Consider the following 20,336-nt stretch of genomic DNA (forward strand, 5'->3'; position numbering starts at 1 on the left):
CAGTTTAAGATATTTTGGATTTAGTTCAAGAGTCTTGTGTCCCTCCATTGAAAGTGTATGTACAGTATAATGTCCATGTCCAGAAAGGTAATTAAAAAATCATCAAAGTAGTCCATGTGACATCAGAGGGTCAGTTAGAATTTGTTGAAGCATCAAAAATACATTTTGTTCCAAAAATAACAAAAATGACGACTTTATTCAGCATTGTCTTCTCTTCCGGGTCTGTTGTGAGTGCCTTCACAATACTGCTGCCGTGTTTTCTGGTGCGCCAAATAACAAAGATAACACATCAGAAGCGTCACTGCAATGTTGTGAACAGACCCGGAAGAAGACATAATTTTAATATTTAGGTGAACTAACCCTTTAACAGTTGGGGAGTACACAAAGTCATAAAAGAGTATACAAACTTATGAAACAATGAAATCAAACTGAAAAAAATATATATATATATAAAAAACAATCATACATCTAAAACATAAACTATCTTTTTCAACAGCAGATATGTCCTAACAACTCTACCATTGTTCTGCTTTGAGATTAATGAATAAGGTCATAAAAGACCTTTAAGTCAGTGGAAACCAGTCATTTAGTACAGCTGACTGTTTTGCTAAGTGTATGTGATGGATGTCATGCTAGAATAGAGAAGGACACTTCTTAAATGCTGCCACAAAGTAAAAAACTGACTTTCTCTAGAGTGCCACTGTAATATCAAGATCTGTACTAGATATTAGTGAAATATACAAACCTGTTAATTATAAGGGGGTGTCCAGATACATTTTTTGCCACAGTTTATATTTTAGATCATATTAACTTTAAACTGTTGGCGAAGAAACAATTCTTTTAAAGAGTGTTTGTTGGTTTCGTCATCGTACACAAAGCGTTTCGTCGACAGATGTCGCTGCGGTCCGGGTTTGTAGCGCGGTCTGCTCTAAACGCTCCTGTTTCAGGTGATGCTGTTTTTGGTCCCTTCCGGTCTCCGTACATTTCTATGTTATGACGTCGTCTGGTCGGACGGGGAGACCGACGAGAAACTTTGAACTTGCTAGGAAACTGGACGAAACGTTGTTTCTCCCTCAGTTTTCAGCTGGATTTACTCTACTCATTTTCTACAGCGTGTGAACTTCAGACTTCTCTGGACCAGCATGTGAGCTTGAACAAATGTAATTAAATCAGATCGGAGAGGACATGGACGAACGAGAAGGTGAGGATCGCGCGAACGATTTTTACGCTTTGTCCAGTAACGTCACGTTAATTGTTTACTTGAGCTCCTTTAAAACTTACGAGTTATTTCTGTTAAATCTATCACAGTCTATAGACACGAGATGTTTAAATTACTCAAATGTTTTAAAATCAGATGCAACAGAAAGACAAAGCAGGATAGCTCGTGTTTTTTATTTTTAGAATGTGAATTTGACGTTTCCCCGATAAACAACAATGTTATTCATGTTAACTGAACTTGAATATTTTTCGTTTGTTTCTAATTAATCTCAGGTTTTCTTTGATAATCGTTTAGAGGTGTTTTTTACAGGCTTTTAATCAAAGAACAAATAAATAAACCTCTAAAAAGGACCGCAGCTGTAACCTGTTTTTCATTGTAGAAAGTTCTGGAGACGGATTTTTAAAGCAGAGTTAACGTTAGTTATATAAAATCCAATGCATTTAGATGAGGTTTAAATGGTTTAAATGTCCATATTGACTCAATGTAAAGGCACAGCAGCGCGAGATTATGTAATGTTCAACTTCAGCCAGTGCTTGGATGTTTAAAACCAAAATATGTCGAATTACAAGTTAAATGTCTGTGGCTTCCCATGAAAACAAACCGTTCTGAGCGTCCCTCTGATTTTTGATTGACAGATGTGACGGAGAGCGCGTGCACGGGCTGTGGCGGGAGGATTCTGGACACATTTCATGTGAAGGTTCTTCAAGACGCCTGGCACAACTCTTGCTTTCAGTGGGTCCTAACTTGATTTCTCTTTAAACTGAGCCAGACTGGCCAGGAATGGGGTGAAATAAACAAAAACGTGTTTGATTGCTTTTCTTGGAATTGCCATCTTCTTTTTAAACCTGAACCCTGTTAAAATGCACCTCAAACCTGTCCTAACATGGTTCGCTTATCTTAATTGGTCTCCCAGGCTTGTCTGTTGGCTGGTTAAGAGGAATTTTGAGGATGGATGTCCAGCTGAGCACCAGGTTTACCAGGCTGTAGACCAGCAGATTTTTAGCCAGAGAATTGTTTTATTTACTAAGCTTTGTACACAACTATATGGAATTACTGAGAAAGAAAGGTGGTGAAGTTCACCAGCAACTGAGACAAAGAGGAATGCTTGTTCTTTCCTTTTGAGAGAAAAAATGCATGCTGTTGCATTCAAATGAAAGCATTGTTTTCTCTCACACCTACATGTAGGTATTACAGGCTGCTTCGTTTAATGTTTGTCAGCTATTAGGAATTCCTAGAAGCTTCATCTGTAAGGGCTTGGTTGTTTTGTTTTTGTAAAAAAAAAAAACACTATGGATGATGAGAAGTGGTAATATGACCATGAAAAACCACTTTTTCAGACTGTCTCAAGGCAGCTTATCGGTGGTTAACTATCAAGAACTGCATGTGCCAGGGTAAAGGTCCTTTTTAAGAAAAAGCTAATGATTTAAAAACTCTTAAAAGGTCTATGTTGGCATTTCTTTGCTTAATTAATGTGTCATCAAAATAACTGCATCCCTGGTTTAAAAACTGCTTGCTAGAGTCATCACTGTCAATATTTCTAAATGCAGAAATAACTTGCAATTATTATTTTTTTTTTACCGGTGACCATTGTTTAATAAAGGACATCAGTTAACATAAATGACCCCAGGAAGCGTTTCGTATAAGGACTATTCTTAGCATTTTATACATTGTTTCTTATTAAGTATTTCAATGAATTGAAGCCTAGCTTTTGGAGGATTGACTACTCAGTCAGACCTTTGGACTTCCAGAAACTGATTTGCAAGACTGTTTTTTGTTTAAATGACATTCATGGGATATGGACAATTCCAAAAGTCCATATCCCAAATAACCCAAGTTTATGGAACAGTTTGTTCATCTTGATGAAATCAGTCATGTTCTGGAATCTTAGAGTCCTCAAATGCTGTGTTCCTTAATGAGAGCAGAAATTTCTCCAGATCCCACAACATTTCATGCAATCTGGATTCTGGAACATGAATACAGCTTTTTTTTTTTTTTTTTTTTTTTTCTCTGTTGATTTATATATTTTTGTTTGGATATGATCTGTACGTTTGAGCTTCCCACTTAGATCATATATAAGCTTGTTGTCTCTGGCTTGAAACCATCACAAGGTTAATTGCCATATCTTGGTTCTTGATTACTCATAAGCAATACATTTAGTAGTTAACTTCTTTCTGCTTTTTATTATTAGTTTAATTGATTGACTCTTTGTTCCTCTGTGGAATCCCTCATTTGTTATGGCAGGCATTCCCTGTTTTCCTGTAAGTGTTTGGTTGCAGTGAAGGTAGGGTCTCCTCTCTGGTTAGCTGTCACATTCCCAGACATTGGCTCATAGCTCCTCCAGACAAATACAAAACTATATTTTTTCCTTTGCTGTTGAGCTGTTTTTGTCAAATGTCCAACTAATGCCGCTTTTGTGATTTGGAAGGACAGACTGAACTTTTATGCTTTAATGACTGTTCTAGTCATTAAATGACTGTTCTTTTCAAATGAACTTCTTTAAAATTAAAATGTAAAATTAGACAATTTAAGTTTAAAATACCATCTTTAGAACACCACTTTTGTTGTTTGTTGTTGTTATTTTTTAGCTTCCTTTATTTTGTTTATATGAAAATACCTTCAGATAGTGTTTTTTCTTTTATGGTATTGATCAAGCTTGTTAACTTTACGAGTCCAAGAATAGAAAACTGCTATATTTAAACACAAGGATTTTTTTCAACTTCTTTTACAAGCATGGAGTATTTTTGTTTATTTTAGGATTTGAGGAATTTAAGTTGATTATTTGGATTATATGACTTTATATGTCCGCTTGCTTTAATTCTTTTGATCCCTCTGATTTAGTTCTGTGAGTTAACAGACATGATGGGGTACCTGCAGGGTTTAGGAGGTCTCAATACCAGTTGTGAGCACCAGAATGTTTCTTTGTTAATGTGAATGCTAATGGAATGAAGGAAGTAAAGGAATGTTTGTTCTCTATCTGTACTGTTTGTCTTGGAGTGCATGTCAAGGTTTGAATAATTTCTTTTATTTTACCTGAAGCCTGTTGTTTTTCCTTTGGGCGTAAGCTGGAACAGAAAAGAGAATAGGTGTTGACTCCTCTGTGCAGAATTGAAAGACAAAGTATTCTTGAGATACCTGGTCATAGGCGTTACAGAGGTTCAGCGTGAGAGTTGTTTACAATGGCAGTACTCGAAGTCATTGTGATAATTATTTAAATGTCCCAATAGACATCAGTTGTTCTCATCTGTCATACGTCTTCCAGTGGCTTCATTCTCTACAGCAATCATTTCAATGGTGTAGTGGCTGTTTTGTTTTTTATTATTGGTATTTATGGAGCCCTATTATTTGCCACTGAAAAAAAAGTGTTTTACTCGACTGGTGAGTTGTTTTGATTCGTATCTTTACAGAAAACGTATGCTATTATAATAATCTACTCATGAACTCGTGTTAAATCCATGATTTATCTCTCTGTCTGATTGATGGCCATCAGCAGATGGGTAGAAGGCAACAAATCCCATCATTCCACGCTCCTCCTCAGCATCATCAATCCATGCGTTTCTTATTGTTTTGGTAGTGTGCCCTCTCGTGGCAAGTCCTACAACCTGTACCTTTAAACAGCTGATACCTATGGAAGCCCGTTTCTGCCACTGAATAAAAATAAAGGTAATTGCGATTTTTTTTTCTTCTTAGAATAGTGGAATATAAACTAGCAGTTGCCATTATAAAGTCCAATTCTGATGGGGAGAAAAATATGTTCTCAGAGTTGAAAGCTTATTTCTCACAGTTCTGACTTTATTTCTCAGAATTGCAATCTTTCTTTCTTTCTATTTTTCCTTCTTACTTTCTATTTTTCTATTTCTTTTTTTTCTTGTTTCTTTTTCGTAAACAATTGTGAATTTATGTCATGCAGTAGCGACTTTATAACTTGCAATTGCGAGTTTACATCCCACAATTCTGAGAAAAAAGTTGCGATTACCTTTTTAAAAAATATTTATTCAGTGGCAGAAACAGGCTTCAATAGGTATCAGTTGTTTAATTAGTATTGTTGAATATATACTTCCAGATTGTGTTTGCGGTCACCTAGTTTACATATTACAATGTTGCGATCCCCTTACAACATTTAGATTACAACATAAAAATGTTTAACTTATCCCAGTGCCATGCATGGGTGTTCTCCATTTAGAACAGCTCAGATTTTTTAATTTAAAATAACCACCAAAATGTACCAGTCACATGTGGTGCACAGGTGAACGTTTATGTCATGTGTGCACACCTGCTAAGTCTTTGCAATGCCCATACAGATGTTAGCCATGAATGATTCACAAACCTTTTCATCTTCTATGATATCACTGTCGGAACACAGGTTACCCAACTTGTGAGCAGGTTTTACCTCAATGTTATCCCTAAATTGGATGACGAAGTTATGCCCACTCTACGTGGGTGACTGGGTTATTGTGTCTCCTTCTAGAAACAGAGCTTGTCAACATTCTTCCAAACAAAGGCAACAACTGGGCATGTGACCAAAATCTAGCCGTTCTGTCTACAGGCTTGAGGGTTTGGTGGCCTTCCCTTCTCACACTAATGTGATCATTATCAGAACGTCTATACACCATGTTGCTTTCCACATCCTCCCCACGTTCATTCCATTGAGTTGATTTTTTTTTTTTACCCATTTTTTTCCCCCTTTATTTCTTTTTTTCTGGTACATGGTGTACCAGAGAGCACAGCCTATAGCAGAACATTGCATGCCAGATGCTTCCTTTTGGCACTTGGCACAGTGAGTTGGTTTTCAAGTGATGGTTGGCCTTGATTTAGATGCTAAAAGCTCTGCACTAAATGTGAACGACAGAGTTCTAAAATTGTGGAAATAAAAACTACTACAACTTGCTTTTACTTAAGTTAGTAAACCCTTAGAAATCTTCATTCATACCACACACTGAGCCATTCATCCTGTGTGCCAAATCAATTTTAATAGGGTATTTTAAAAGATTAATAGTTAATCCCTTCAGCACTGGAGAGTACTCGCCTTTTCCTTATTGTGGGAATAAAGATCATTGTACTTCTGGAATATGGCCTGAAGACGATTTCCTGCTGGGATGCTTGGACTTTGCTTTGGTTTAGAGTTGTTGGCTGTCTACCTCCTTTCCTGACATGAGTTAATTTCCAACATTTGCAGAACTGTAAGATTAATTTAAAATGTGCTTTTTGGCACAATACAATTATAGTAATTATAATATAATATGGTAATTATAGGAAATAGTAACTTATGTAAAAATAAATGTAATAATATAAATATGATTATTTATATGTGGTAATTTATGTACTTCTATTAATGCAGTGTTGTTTGGGATCATCAATGCAGCAGCACACATACAGTGACTGTATGAGCATGTCGGATGTATATTTTGGGCATTCATCATGGTACTGCCACTTGCCTCTAAGGCTGTACTTGTTCTGCTAAGGTTTTGTACCCTTGAGGTCTTTCACATTTGATGCAGGTCCCAGTTGCCCCCCTCTTCACCTCTAGTCTGGGAAAACAAGCTGTGGCATGTAAAGAGGAACTTTCCATGCATCCTTCCCTGTCTCCCCTGGACAAACGATCCTTTATTGTTCCAAAAAAGCCTCAAGGTACGAGTGCTTTGCAGTTCGAAGTCTTTAATGAGGCTTATTTTTTCCTCATGTGAAAGAGATAATAGTTTAAAGTGGCATAGCTTGTGTCCCAGCATCAGGTTCCAATTGAAGGTAGGGTGGCTGACAGGAGAGAGTGTGTATGAGAGAGTTTCATGACTAGTTTTGGCTTATGTCCCAAATTCCTTAACCACTATAGCATTTGTGTATCGCCCAGTTGGACTTTGTCTGGGTCACGAGTCTGTACTGCATGTGTCTTCTTTGACACCATTGACCACTGCTGTATAACATTACCTCAGATTCCAAGAAGATAGGTCTTAAAAGTAGGATATTCTTAGTGTACTTTGTGTTATTTTCAGATGTATGACTGAAACACTTCAGCCACTTTTACAAACATTTAATCACTTCTTTTTTAACTTTGTTTTTGTAGACCATCTGTTGAACCCAAATGTTTTGTGAATGTCAAAGGAAAAGTTTTGACTTATGGCATTCCAAACCTGTATGACATTGTTTTGGCTGTGAAACACAACAGGAGAGATATTAAAAATGTACAGTTCGTATGCCCTGAGAAGTCCTTTGATTTGATAGCTGCTGTTGTTGATTTTACTCTAAGAAGAACAGAATAGTGGCTAAGATATTCTTCAGTATTTCTTAATTGTTTTTGTGTTCTACAGATGACGGAAAGTAAATGATTGTTAGGTGAAATATTTCTTTTAAACTTCAAACATGAAATTCCAGGGATGTGGTGACCATGTCAAATACCTAAATCAGTCACATTCCTTGGGACTGTTTATGGCCCAACAAAGCCATAATCCCCAATTGCTAAAGATCTCAGTCACTCAGGGTTCTCCTCTTTCATGGAGAGCCGATTTGAGATGGGCTGCTGAACGGAATGTCTACAAACAGAATGTTTCACTTATAGCCTGTTCCGCTCTTGTTCCTCCAGGTGTTCCGTGTGCTTTGATCTCCTGACAAACTGGTACTTTGAGAAAGAGGGGAAGCTGTTCTGTCACAAACACTACTGCGAAAAGTTTGGGGAGTTGTGCCATGGCTGTTCGCTGCTTATGACCGGACCTGCTATGGTAAGAAAAGCTATGTGAAAAAATTCACTTAGAGAAACTTTAAAGAAACTAGCTTTCAGTTGAAAGGTCTTAAGAAGAAGCTTTCACAAGACAAATGCTAACATGCTCAAGAACCGCTCAGATAACATGCCATTGTCTCATTCAGTAAATATTTACATGGCTAAATCAAGAGGTCTAATGAAAGCAGACAAAAGTCAACATCTTCAGAGGTCACTGATAAGGTAAAAGGTGGTTTAAACTTTCTTTCCAACTTTCCCACTCTTAATGTGAGCAAATGAATCACATTTGAATGATGCTTGTGGGAGGAAAGCATATGAAAGGCACAAAGCTTAAATCTCTCCTTATGAAGTCCTTACATCAGCATTACGAACCTATGAGTCAAAAATCTCCCTACGGCTGTCTCTCAAATGACCAAAGCCCTGCTATATTTGTTCCATCATCCCTACCACGGAATGGTATCAAAGGTGTAAGTTATGATTATCCAAAGATGAGCTCATGCTGAATTGATTTGTGATTGATTGTTTTGCAGACTTAATGGAATGATTCACCCCAATTTGACCATCATGTTGTTTTGCAAAACACAAAAGATGTTTCTGCTGATTTTATCCATATGAAAATCAATTGAACCTAATACAAGCTCCAAAAAGGACATAAAAGTAGTTTTTAAATTTCGATCTGTTCCTCATACAACATGATTGTGCCGTGAATATTTCAATTAATTTGTATGTATTCATTTCTAGCCTTATTTCCTTTCAGAGCTTAAAAACATTTTATCCTAGAATGACTAATATGGACAGCTGTATTATTCAAATATCATCTTTGTGTTTCTTACTTTTCCTTCTAGGATATATAACTTATTAGTTTTCTTGTGTGTCAAGTAAAAACTTGAATCATAGCTGTCTTTGAATAATATCTTTGTCTTGATTTCAGACTAGCTGTTACTGCTGACTATTATAAATGATCTCATTCCTGTGAGCAGGGTGACTGATCTGAAGGCTGGAATGGCCTCAGTGTTGTGTGCTGTTTCATCATGCGTCTGGAATGCTTTTGCATGGGCTTCAATGAGGAGCTTTGTAGTTATGACGCTAATGGAAGCCGTATCGATGTGTGAGAGAGACTTCCAAATCTGTCTCTAATGTAAACAAATCACTGCTTTAAATGGGTTAAGAGAGAAAAGTGCGAGAAAGAAGAGAATTTGCCAGCTAGCAAAACTCATAATGGGCCTTTTCTGTTTGGGCCTGGCTTGACGGATGCCAAGTATTTCTGGTCAGGGTGCGTTGCCATTTGTTGGCTCAGGAGCACAAGCAGCACGGTGTCAAAACCTCTGAAAGACAGGCAGGGAGAAAGGGCTTATTTGAATGTGTTTGTGAGTTTGTTAATAGACCATCGATGGTTATACACTCTTTTCTTTGGCAGGATTAAAGTTATTTGCTGTTCAGTCCACATGAGTCTACCCCCTTTTTTCTTCATCTTGGAGTTACATTTTTATGTCTAAAGCTGCTGCAATGGTTCTGCTGCCGCTTTTTTAGCATGTCACGTTAAATGAGAAACTCTCATGTAGAGTTTTTTTTTATTCTGTTCTGTGTTCAGTTAATCAGTCCTCAGGGAGGGGTGGCCCTTTTACAGAGTAATGCTGGTAAACAGCCTTTCTCACATGCAAATTCACACTCTGCTGTAACATACAGACAGTTATGACATTTTCTAAATTGTGTATGCTCAAAATATTTGAAATGTCATGCTTACAGGTTGAACCAAGGGTCAAGATGTTCAACAGTTGCCCTTGAGCAAAGCACTGTACATGTACACTTGGTTTACTGTTAATCTAGACATTAAATACATCAATCCCATGCCCTGTCAGCTTTGCAGATTACCATATGGTCAGGTGCTATCTTATATGCAGTACAATGCATTATAAAAAATACAAATATTATTATTATTATATAAATTTTTAATTATTATTATTGAGTGTTATAGTATTAATTTGCATTGTTTTATTCTAGAATAACTAAGACCAAAACCAAGTAGGCATGAAATCCTCTAATTGCCTGTCTACATGTTCTGATCTCTTGATTGTTAAATGGTTTATCCTGCTTGAGGAGGTGGGGCTTCCCCAGCCCAGAAATTACCCAAGAATTTGGTTAGTCAAACCTTGGGACCATTGATTCACAGCTCAGTAAACATAATTGCTAATCTGTCTTTTGTGGTTCACATTAAATGAAACCTCAGCGTGACCTCATACTTTCTCCATTCAGCCAGAATGAAAGGAATGGCCAGAGGGTTATTGGATAAATCATTTTCCATTCAAAAGTTTATTTCTATTCCATAGCCATTGTTGATTGGAAGTTATTTTTATATTTAATTTATGTGAGTAAGTCAGAGTGGGCAAACTGTGTGTAATATATTTTCTAAGGAGTGAGGATGAAATCAATTTGGTACAAAGTTTAAAAGATATGTGGGTGTCTGATTTATGAAATTGATTTCTGTGGAACTGTATTTGCTAATGACTAGTGAATGGATATTTATGATTAATGCATTTCCAGTTATTTAAATTGTGCGTGGTTACATATTTGATACTCTTTCCAGCGGGTTTATACATGTTTCAGGGTCAAACATCAGAGAATAAAAGTAAAAAGGGGCCAAACAATAAAAAGTTTTACCCCAAATATTTCTTGTAAGATTTATGGGAGGGAGCTCAAAGCGAGAGCCTGCATTAGATAGAGGTTGGCGGTGTTAAACAGAGATTGACACACATTATTTGTTGTCCAAGGGCATGGGATCACCGCTATGGGAAAGGGGCTGGCAGACTTATGTCTCTTCTGATAACAGACAGGCCCAGACATTTGCAGGTGTTACAAAAAAAGACTGCGCACACACTCACGTCACTATTAAAGAACGCAGACCGAGCAAAGACAGTACACCGACACAAAGCAGATGAAGCACAATGGAGTCATGATCCACCACATCTGGGCTTGGCAGAGAGTGCACAGGAATATCCTAGAAACAGTGTTTCTGGACCACTGTCAGAGCTGGTTTTGCTGGCCCTGAGGATTATCTTTTGGGATATCCCTTGAGGACTTTTAGAGTGAAACCACGAGACATTATAGTCGTTTTCTGATATACACTGGGCATTGGTGTGTTTCAGGTGGCAGGAGACTATAAATACCACCCCGAATGCTTCGTGTGTTTATGCTGCAGAGTGGCGATTGAGGATCGGGATACCTATGCCTTGGTGGAACGAACCAAACTCTACTGGTGAGCAACTTCACACATTTCACCTCCAAACTGTGCATGTATTTATTGTAGACTGTACTGGTGTGGAAACTTTACACATGTTGGCTCCAAACTGCAATGATGAGTCCTCTGTGTTGACTTGACATATTTTAGCTAGGGTGACCAGATGTCCCAGTTTTATGAGGGGTGTCTGGTGTCCTGACAGTTCACTAAAAAAAGTATATGTTCCAGTTTTTAGACTTTTTTATTTTAATTAACTATCTTCAGTATCCTTGTAGCCTTGATCTCTAGTATCATGTGTGTCCTTCAGTAGGATGCCACTGCGGAATTGCAAAGTTGTTTTTGAAAGCTTAACTCTAAATTTAATAGTTTATTAAAAAAAAAAAAAAAAAGGTTTTCAGAACATGTCTTTAGGTCACTTGCTCTTGTCAGGTCTTGTCCTGAAAGTTCAGATCCTAAAGTGTGCTCTTCAACTCTTCTCTCTCTCACACAGTGGTAAATGCTACAAGCAGGTGGTCCTGACGCCGATGTTGGAGAAGCGCGGTTTGGCCGACTCTCCATCAGACCTGCTCCCTCACACAGTGACTCTGGTGTCCATGCCCTCTGCCACCAATGGTAAAAGAGGTTTCTCTGTCAGCGTGATTAGAGACTGCACAAGTGCCACGGCCAGTGTCCAGGTCAAAGAGTAAGTAGAGATGTGGAATTACCATTTAATACATTTGATGCATCCCTCGAATATTTTGCTTGAGATCTTTGTTTGAGTCCTGGTTAACCAAGCAGTCAGATAAAGCGGAGTATGCTGAGAAACATTTGGAATAATAGAGACTTGCTGATGTTATTTATCACCTCGAAGATTCACCACAATGCCACCACACCCAATGCCAGAGACACATGGAATGTTTTGCATAACTGTGGTGATACGATTGCTTATGTTGGACTGAGGGCACAAACTGCCACTTTCTTTTTGTGTTCTTAGGATGTGATGTCATAACACAAAGCTATGAGATTTCTCTTATCATTCTTAACCTGTCTTTTCACAATGGAAATCTCCCAAAATCCTATCCTTACAGGGTCAGAGGGATGCATATTAGTCCAGAGGTTCGGAACGCCATCCATGTTGGGGACCGAATCCTGGAGATCAATGGACTCCCGGTGTCAGCTCTGATGGAGGAGGAGGTACTTTACATTTTTTAACACTACCATGCCTGTTATTAGCTATGAGGTGAGGTGAAATCGTGCCAACGTTAACTTGTTGAAGCAATGTGAGAATACAGAGGAATGGCAATTTTTCATTTGAACAAACTCATACAATAGCTTGTCCCAGCACATACAGTGACACTCCTTTCATACCATGGTAATTACTTTAACCTGGTCATGCACTGAAGTCACACTACTCCCTAGAAACAGGCTGTTTGTTATATGGCTTTGATCTGTTTTTTTTTTTTAAATCATAATCCATATGACACTTGGAGCTTCATCCTAAATTGACATGCATCTGTTTGATCAAAGCACTGGATATATTTTTTGAGGTTGAAAAAGCAGTATTTAGTTTTCTTAAGAATTAAATGTAAGTAGTCATGCATGAGAATGCATACCTATGTTGGGAGGTCTGTGTGTGTAGACTCTTGTACTAAAGTGACTTGTCAACTCCTATGTAAATGCTTTGCATTCTTATCGTGCATTTGTAAATGTGATTTCATTTCCCACCATTTCTTCTTAAATATCAGAATTTCACTGCTTCACCTCTGTTGTCATGGATTTGTGTCCTAATTTAATCACGTACAAGGAGGTTTTTGGACTCACTGAAGTTGGGTAATCCTAAAAATGGAAAATTCCTGGAAAAGTCCTAATAACAATTACAGAAAGCAGTCTTCATTGCTGCACGTCTAGATTTGTTGTATTCCACTGATCCTGGGTATTATATAATCTTAAATTCCATGTTGATTTTGAGGGCTTATCTTTTGCACCTTTAGAAAGACCTTTTGTGTGGCACCAGCTTTGACTGGGAGGGAAATCAATGTTATCTATGTGAACAGCACTAGTGCACAGTACTCAACCTTTTATGACTTAATGCTGTCCTCTAGCTTTTAATTGTTCTTGTGACCCTTATCAAAACAACCAGAGTGTTTATGACCTTCTGAATTTGGATTGGTCGTTCCAGGTGGAGGACCTGATCCATCGGACCAGTCAGACACTGCAGCTGTTGATGGAATATGATCCAGTCAGACAGCGTCTGGACCGACTCCGTCTGGGCTCTTCCCGCAATCACCTGGGTGTCCCCGCAGCCTCCCGCATGCGTATGTCCTCCTCATCGGATGCTGAGATTGAACGAAGTGTCTCAGTGGACAATGGGACGTTAAAAAGGAGGACCCTCAGGTAACCCATGTCATCTAATTGGAGCACAGTTGATTAACCTTTTTGATTCCAAGTGGATAAATACTTTACATAATTGTTTATCCAATTGCTGTTTGGGTTTGTACAGAATTAAAACTTTTGTCTGGTGTGTTGTAGACGTAGCAACAGCACCTGCAAGTCTCCAGTTTCTTCATCTCCTAAGGACCCTCCGATTCTAGCTCGAGATATTGGGCGCTCTGAATCCCTCCGTTCTCCCTCCAGCCCCTCCCACCGTATTTTCCGTCCCTGTGACCTCATCCATGGAGAAATCCTTGGAAAAGGCTTCTTTGGACAGGCCATCAAGGTGTGCATATGTTTAACAACATTCCTAATTGTGTGTGTATTGCATTGTCTAGAAGAGCTGTTCTGATGCACTGAAGCTTAGTTCATAGTGGGAAGACCCGTCTGTATTTCCTTCGGTAATGGAATCATAAGGAATTCTGATTCCACAGTTATGAATTGTGGTTCCTTAATGATTCTATTATCGAGCAACTTGGTTAAAGCATTTTTCATTACTTGGAATAAGTTCAGTGGTGTCATAGTAGTTCCATTCACCGTTGGCACAACAATGCGGATGAAGTTTATGCAAAGTATTTGGTTTCAATTTTTTTAAGAACTGGAAGTAATTTAAGCTCCAACCCTAAAACTGATTATATTTTTTATTTTTTTGTAGGTGACCCATAAAGCCACAGGTGAGGTGATGGTCATGAAGGAGCTGATCCGCTGTGATGAAGAGACACAGAAAACATTCCTACAGGAGGTATGAAGATCATTTTCTTTCGTATTCTTACGTCCATCTGATTACACATAATTTTTTCCTCTCCATATCCACTTTTATTCCTTCCATCCCTTTGTTGTCTGCTCAGGGTCAGTATCAGGGTTTGATTTAAACTGCAGATAAAACAGATCCATGTGGCGCCGGGATACAGTGTTGCTGTCGCATTTGTGATTTTCTTCAAAGGAAAACAGTCTTAGATTTATCCAGACTGTATTTAGTATGAATCATTTGAAGAATCTTAGCAATTAGTATTTTTCCCTCTCTTTCTTTCTCTCTCTCTCTCTCTCTCGCTCGCTCTTTTCCAGGTAAAAGTGATGAGAGGTCTTGAACACCCACACGTTTTGAAGTTCATTGGAGTTTTGTACAAGGACAAGCGGCTTAATCTGATAACGGAATTCATTGAGGGAGGCACTCTAAAGGATTTTATCCGAGACACGGTGCGTTCTGATTTCCAGATCCCTTTTTTCCTTTCCTCTTGCTTCTAGGAAGGGCTGTATATCATCTGTTAGTGTTTTAGTCTGTCACCGTCTCCGTTCACCTGAGATGAACTTTGTAAGGAGGAAGGGAGAGGGAAAGAGAATAGGGACTGGAAAATATAAACAAGGAAGAAAATGCAGTTGTGTGGTTGCGGTGGATGAAAGATAAAGGAGGTATGAAGTGTTTCCAGGTGAGGGATTCTAGTGAGAATGTGTTTCCAGATCACCCACTGGGTTTGCTTCAAACCAGACATAAGGATAACAGATGATACACCTCTCTTGTTCAGTCTGTCATTGTGTCTCTAATGTGCTATAATGTTTTCTATAAAAGTGTGTATGTGTGTGTAATGTGCCTAATAAGTGGCTTCCATTATGTAACGATTTCCTCTCTAATTCACTGACAGCATAGCGTGCAGGCACACTGGGCTGTATTATAGTGTGGTTATAAACTAGGCCAGCAATTCATCTCTCTCTCTCTCTCTCTCTCTATCCCTACAGGACTCATTCCCATGGGAACAGCGAGTGAGCTTTGCAAAAAGCATCGCATCTGGAATGGTGAGTGGGCTTCTGGGTCAGCACACTTATAGTTATGCAAAACAACATAAGCTATTGTTGTACAACGTCTAATGCACTCTTGGATCAGAATTGTCTGAGTAGTCGAGAAGACAGACAAGCAACTTCCTGTTTTTGCAGGAGGTTTTGTTGTGTCTTGTTGCCTGGTTTTAGTTTTTGTCTTAGTACTTCTTGTTGTGGCGAGGTTGACTGGGAGGTTGTGCTGTCTTTCCTCATTCTGCTCACACACAAGCTCTTTTTCCATCTCCTCTGATTTGATTTGATTTTCTTATTCTTTCAGGCATATCTGCATTCAATGAGCATCATACATCGAGATCTCAACTCTCACAACTGCCTGGTCAAACTGGTAAGGGAGGAGTTTCACCCATTCCACATATTCACTCCGATCGAAGCCTACACTTATTTGGCCTTGCTTGGGGAGCCCAGGGCCTAGAAGCAGGTTTTCATGCTTGTGTCAGCACAAACAAAACGTCTAAAGTAGACAAGCACCCAAAAACAAGTTATGTAAGAACTCTTGAGCGGGAGAGAGAAAGCGAAGTGAAGGGTGAAGATTTGTTCACACTCGAGGATTGTTTGGTTAATAGTTTGCTCACTTGTTTAGTTAGTGGAAAGATGATAAGACAGGAAATACTGTCTGACCTTGACTGACCTCAGTGAATCATTCATGACAAACTATTTAAAGAACCTTTTTGGGAGAGCGAGCGGCATGCCTTTGGGGCTTAGTTAAACATTTAGACAAGCTAGGATTGACCTCTGGTGTTACGATCTTTCTGTTTCACCCTACTTGAATTTGTATGTTTTTCTTAGCATTTCTTTCTTTTTTATTTTGTGTATTTTTAAGTTTCCTATGAACTCATAAATTTGTATCCTAGAACTAGCCCTGTCATGCTGAACATTTCTGCACACGTGTTCTTTTTCGCTCTCCACCTGCAGGACAACACTGTCGTGGGTGGCAGATTTCGGTCTATCTCGTCTAATCAAGGAGGATAAGGTCAAGCAGCCAGCCCCTGACAAACCAACCAATAAGAAAAGACAGTTTAGACGGATTGACCGTAAGAAACGCTACACGGTGGTGGGGAACCCATACTGGATGGCCCCAGAAATGCTTAATGGTGAGAAGAGCGTAAATCCTGCCAACAACTTTTAAAATTGGGCTAGTAGTGCCACCTTTAACCCTGAATTGTGGTGCCCAAGATAAAGTAACACCAATGCAGTCATGAAATGTCATGCATTAATTAAACGATGCTTGCTTCTTTAAATGTTAATGGCAATCTGCTAATCACAGAAACATACACATGCTGCGGCCTTAATTTGATCAGTTAAACTATATATGAATAAATCACCTTGACTGCTCTCAGAGAATATTGTGCTCAGGTTGTTTTGTGTGTATGTTTCTCCAGGTAACTGGTGCAGTCTGCTAGAAACGGGTGTTTTTGAGGTTTTTTTTTTATAAATCTTTTATCTGTGTGTAAACAGGTAAACGCTATGATGAGAAGGTGGATAATTTCTCCTTTGGCATTGTGCTTTGTGAGGTAAGAGTCTCTGATTTTATGAGGACAGCATATTATGGGAGCGCTTGCATAAGAATACCGAGTGCAAACGTTGAGCTTGACTGGTTTGAGTCTAACTGCTATATTTTTTATTTCACTCTCATTCTGGTGTAGATTATCGGTCAGGTTTATGCCGATCCCGAGTGTCTCCCGAGAACGCTGGACTTTGGGCTAAATGTGAGAAAATTCATTGAGAAATTTCTTCCTGAACACTGTCCTCCAGCTTTCTTTGCATTGGCTGTGGCTTGTTGTGATCTCACCCCTGACAACCGGTAAGTGCCCCTGTTTTGTCATGAATTGATAATTGATATGATCATTTCCTTTGGGTGGTGTGGCATTATGATTAATGATCCGCGCTTGTGAAAGTTTCAGGTTTAAACCCTGAACTAGGATTTTCAGTTTTTCATGAAGAATAATTTTATTCAGCAATGATGCATTAAATTGATTAAAAGTGTACAAGTATTTCAGGAATAAATAACATTTTAAAATGAACAATTATTTTGAATTGTAAAGGTATTTCATAATATTAGAGCTTTTAATTTTTGATCAATTTAATGCTGCCTTTGTGAGCATAAAATACTTCTTTTAAAAACCATACAGACCCCAAACTTTTGAACAGTAGTGTATCTAAATATGTGTTCTTACCTCTTTCCTCTTCCTGTCTTCTTCAGGCCTGCTTTTCAGAAGCTGGAGGACTGTTTTGAGGCATTAGCTCTGAATCAGGAGTTGAATATCCCTCTGCCTGCTGAACTGGACGATCTTCAGCAGACGTTTTTAAGGACTTATGGACCCAGTGAAATCGCCTCTGAAAACAACATAGACTAATCCATCAGCAGCGCAGGCTGAGATGTGGGTTGGATTTATTTGTTTTTGGTTTTTGATGAGTTTACAGAACTGAATCGGAGCATTTACCTTGGGTTTGCATACTGGGAACATGCAGATGCTGGTCTGTCATGTGACGCTCGGAACTTTGAGGGCATTCTAGAACTGCAGAGGGTTCTCGGCAGAGTTCTGTTAAAGGAACAGGTACATTTCAGTGACCTTGAGCTTCTTTCTGACATTTTTCCCCCTTCTGTCTAATGTGGATGGTTTAGTTATGATTTAATCATGTGGCACAAACCTTTAACATTGATTACCACTAGTTGAGTTATAGAGCTCTCTAATTAAGTTTTTTTAAATAGTCAAGCATCCGTTAAGTTGATCAGTTTTCAATCACAACAATTATAAAAGTGTGTTTGTCATTAAACCTTTGAAGAACATGTCTTGGTCATATTTTACCCCACACTAAAAAAAGTAGTGAAGCATTTGAGACCATTAGGGTTAGGTTTTAAGACGATTATGAACATCTCCCTCCCGCATTCTGAGTAATGATATTATTTTAAGCCGTATTGTTAATGCCAACTTTAATAATTGAGAATATTGGGAATTGTGCAAAAAATTGTCTAGAAATGTTAAAAGTGAAAAAATAATTTGGTTTAATGTAACCAGGGCATGTTTTCAGGTGATCAACCTCTTAATTTCAAAGTATAAAAATATTGAAAGTTGTACTGATCCACGAAATTGAAACGACCTGAACTCTAGGAATGTGAATCAAACATTGTTGAAGCGCACTGCCCCCTGCAGGCCGTTGAGCTGAAGTGCACTCAATCCCTTGACTGTTTCTGGAGCACGAGTCCTGACCTCTGTAACTCCATAAACAAAAGACTCACAGAGAGAAAACACTTAAGAAAGAAGAATAACTCGTTTCTGAGTTCAGATTTGGTTTCCTACGTGTGGTTTCTTGTAAATGTTTTACATTGTAGTTCATTCCTGGTACATCAGCTATTTGAAAACTGGAGTAGTTTATTCCGCTGACCTTTGTAAATATACCATGACAGGGCAAGGATCATTTTTCTCTGTATCTAAACAAGTGAAATGATAAGTGAGATCATAATGCTGGATCTTGACCGGCCGTTTCTAGGTATTTTTAGCTCCGTACTGAAACAGGCTGTAATCAAAACAGAATTTAACGAGTGACGTTTTGTGAAGACGTTTGAAATCGAATGTCATCCTTACTTTGATCACTAATGTTTAAATTAACTGGATATATTGTTCGTGTTTGTATAGATTTGGTGCCATATGTTGGGCTAATGTGGATTTGTAGTTTTCGTATGTTTGTAGAATGTGAAAAGCTGTAATAGAGAGCATTTTTCCTCCAGCCTTATGTTAAAGGTACTGGCATGTACAAAACTATAACCACTACTTGTACGCCACATGATTTCTTACACTAATGTTTCATGAATAAAGAGGAGTATGTATTGTATTGGCTATCTTCATTTCCTCTCTTTTTCACTCATTTTAGTAAGTGTTTAATCAACCACATGGAGGCGCTGTTGTGTAAAGAATAAGATGCTGAAAGTGGTTCTGCTCTGAACAGCATTCAACACTGGTATTATTTCTGCACAATACAGTAACGTTAAGTCTTATTTAGAAGACCTAATAGATTTGTTTACATTTTACAAAACTGTATCCCACAATGCAATGTGCTTGACTTGACCTGACAATGGCCAGAATGTTTTATGTGCGACATTTTACTGGATTGATAAGTAGCCTGTTGTTTTTCTACAATCTATGGAGTGAGTTTTGGTTCTTTATTACATGCGAGAAAATAAAAGATCTGAGAGAGAAAAAAAGTTTGAGAGAAAAAGTTATCACACTGATAGCAAAAAAACATTTCATGAGAGAAAAAAGAATATTTGAGAGAAAAAGTTTTCATGCCAATAGCAAAAAATAATTATATTTGAGACTAAAAAAAGGTTTGAGAGAAAGTATTTTTTCATAAAACATAAAAAAATATACATTTGAAATTTTTTAAATTATTTCTGAGAAAAAAAATCTCTCTCAAAATACTTTGAAAAAAACTCTCAAATATATATTTTTTGCTATCAGTGTGAAAATATTTTCTCTAAAAAAAAAAAAAGTGTTTCTCTCGAAACGCTTTTCTTTGCTCTTGATGCATTTTCTTGCTCTCGTGTCAGGATTTTGCTTTCACTGTGAGAATTGTGTCATGGGCGGGGCCACGTTCCTATTGGCCAGTCGGGTGAGCATCGTCTTGTCTTGGGAGTCGAACTGAATCATTACACCATTGTTCGGTTCACCTGCATAGAGGCCGCCTCTGCCTTATGGATAGTTAAGTTGAGCAGTGAGCACGGACACTCCAATATTTGGGTAAGATGATGACACACAGCTGGCTGAGCAAGTTCAGTATCACTGAAGATTAAACATTAAAAAATAGCACTCATATTCATGAATGAATGTGTATTATATTATTTGCTTGCTAATCGCTAGTAAAGCTAACCAGCCATCATGCTAGGTAAACTTGCAAACTCACCTGGTTTATACTATGTTTAAATCAAATGCCAAATTAAT

General features: G+C 38.2%; 1 pseudogene; it reads left to right on the forward strand.

The window, feature by feature from the left end:
- Positions 1 to 972: 972 nt before the first annotated feature.
- On the forward strand, positions 973 to 19,230 carry LOC113048965 (LIM domain kinase 2-like; annotated as a pseudogene).
- The last annotated feature ends 1,106 nt before the right edge of the window (positions 19,231 to 20,336 follow it).

The sequence above is a fragment of the Carassius auratus genome, chromosome 30 (genome assembly GCF_003368295.1).
Source record: "Carassius auratus strain Wakin chromosome 30, ASM336829v1, whole genome shotgun sequence".
Taxonomy (NCBI): Eukaryota; Metazoa; Chordata; class Actinopteri; order Cypriniformes; family Cyprinidae; genus Carassius; species Carassius auratus.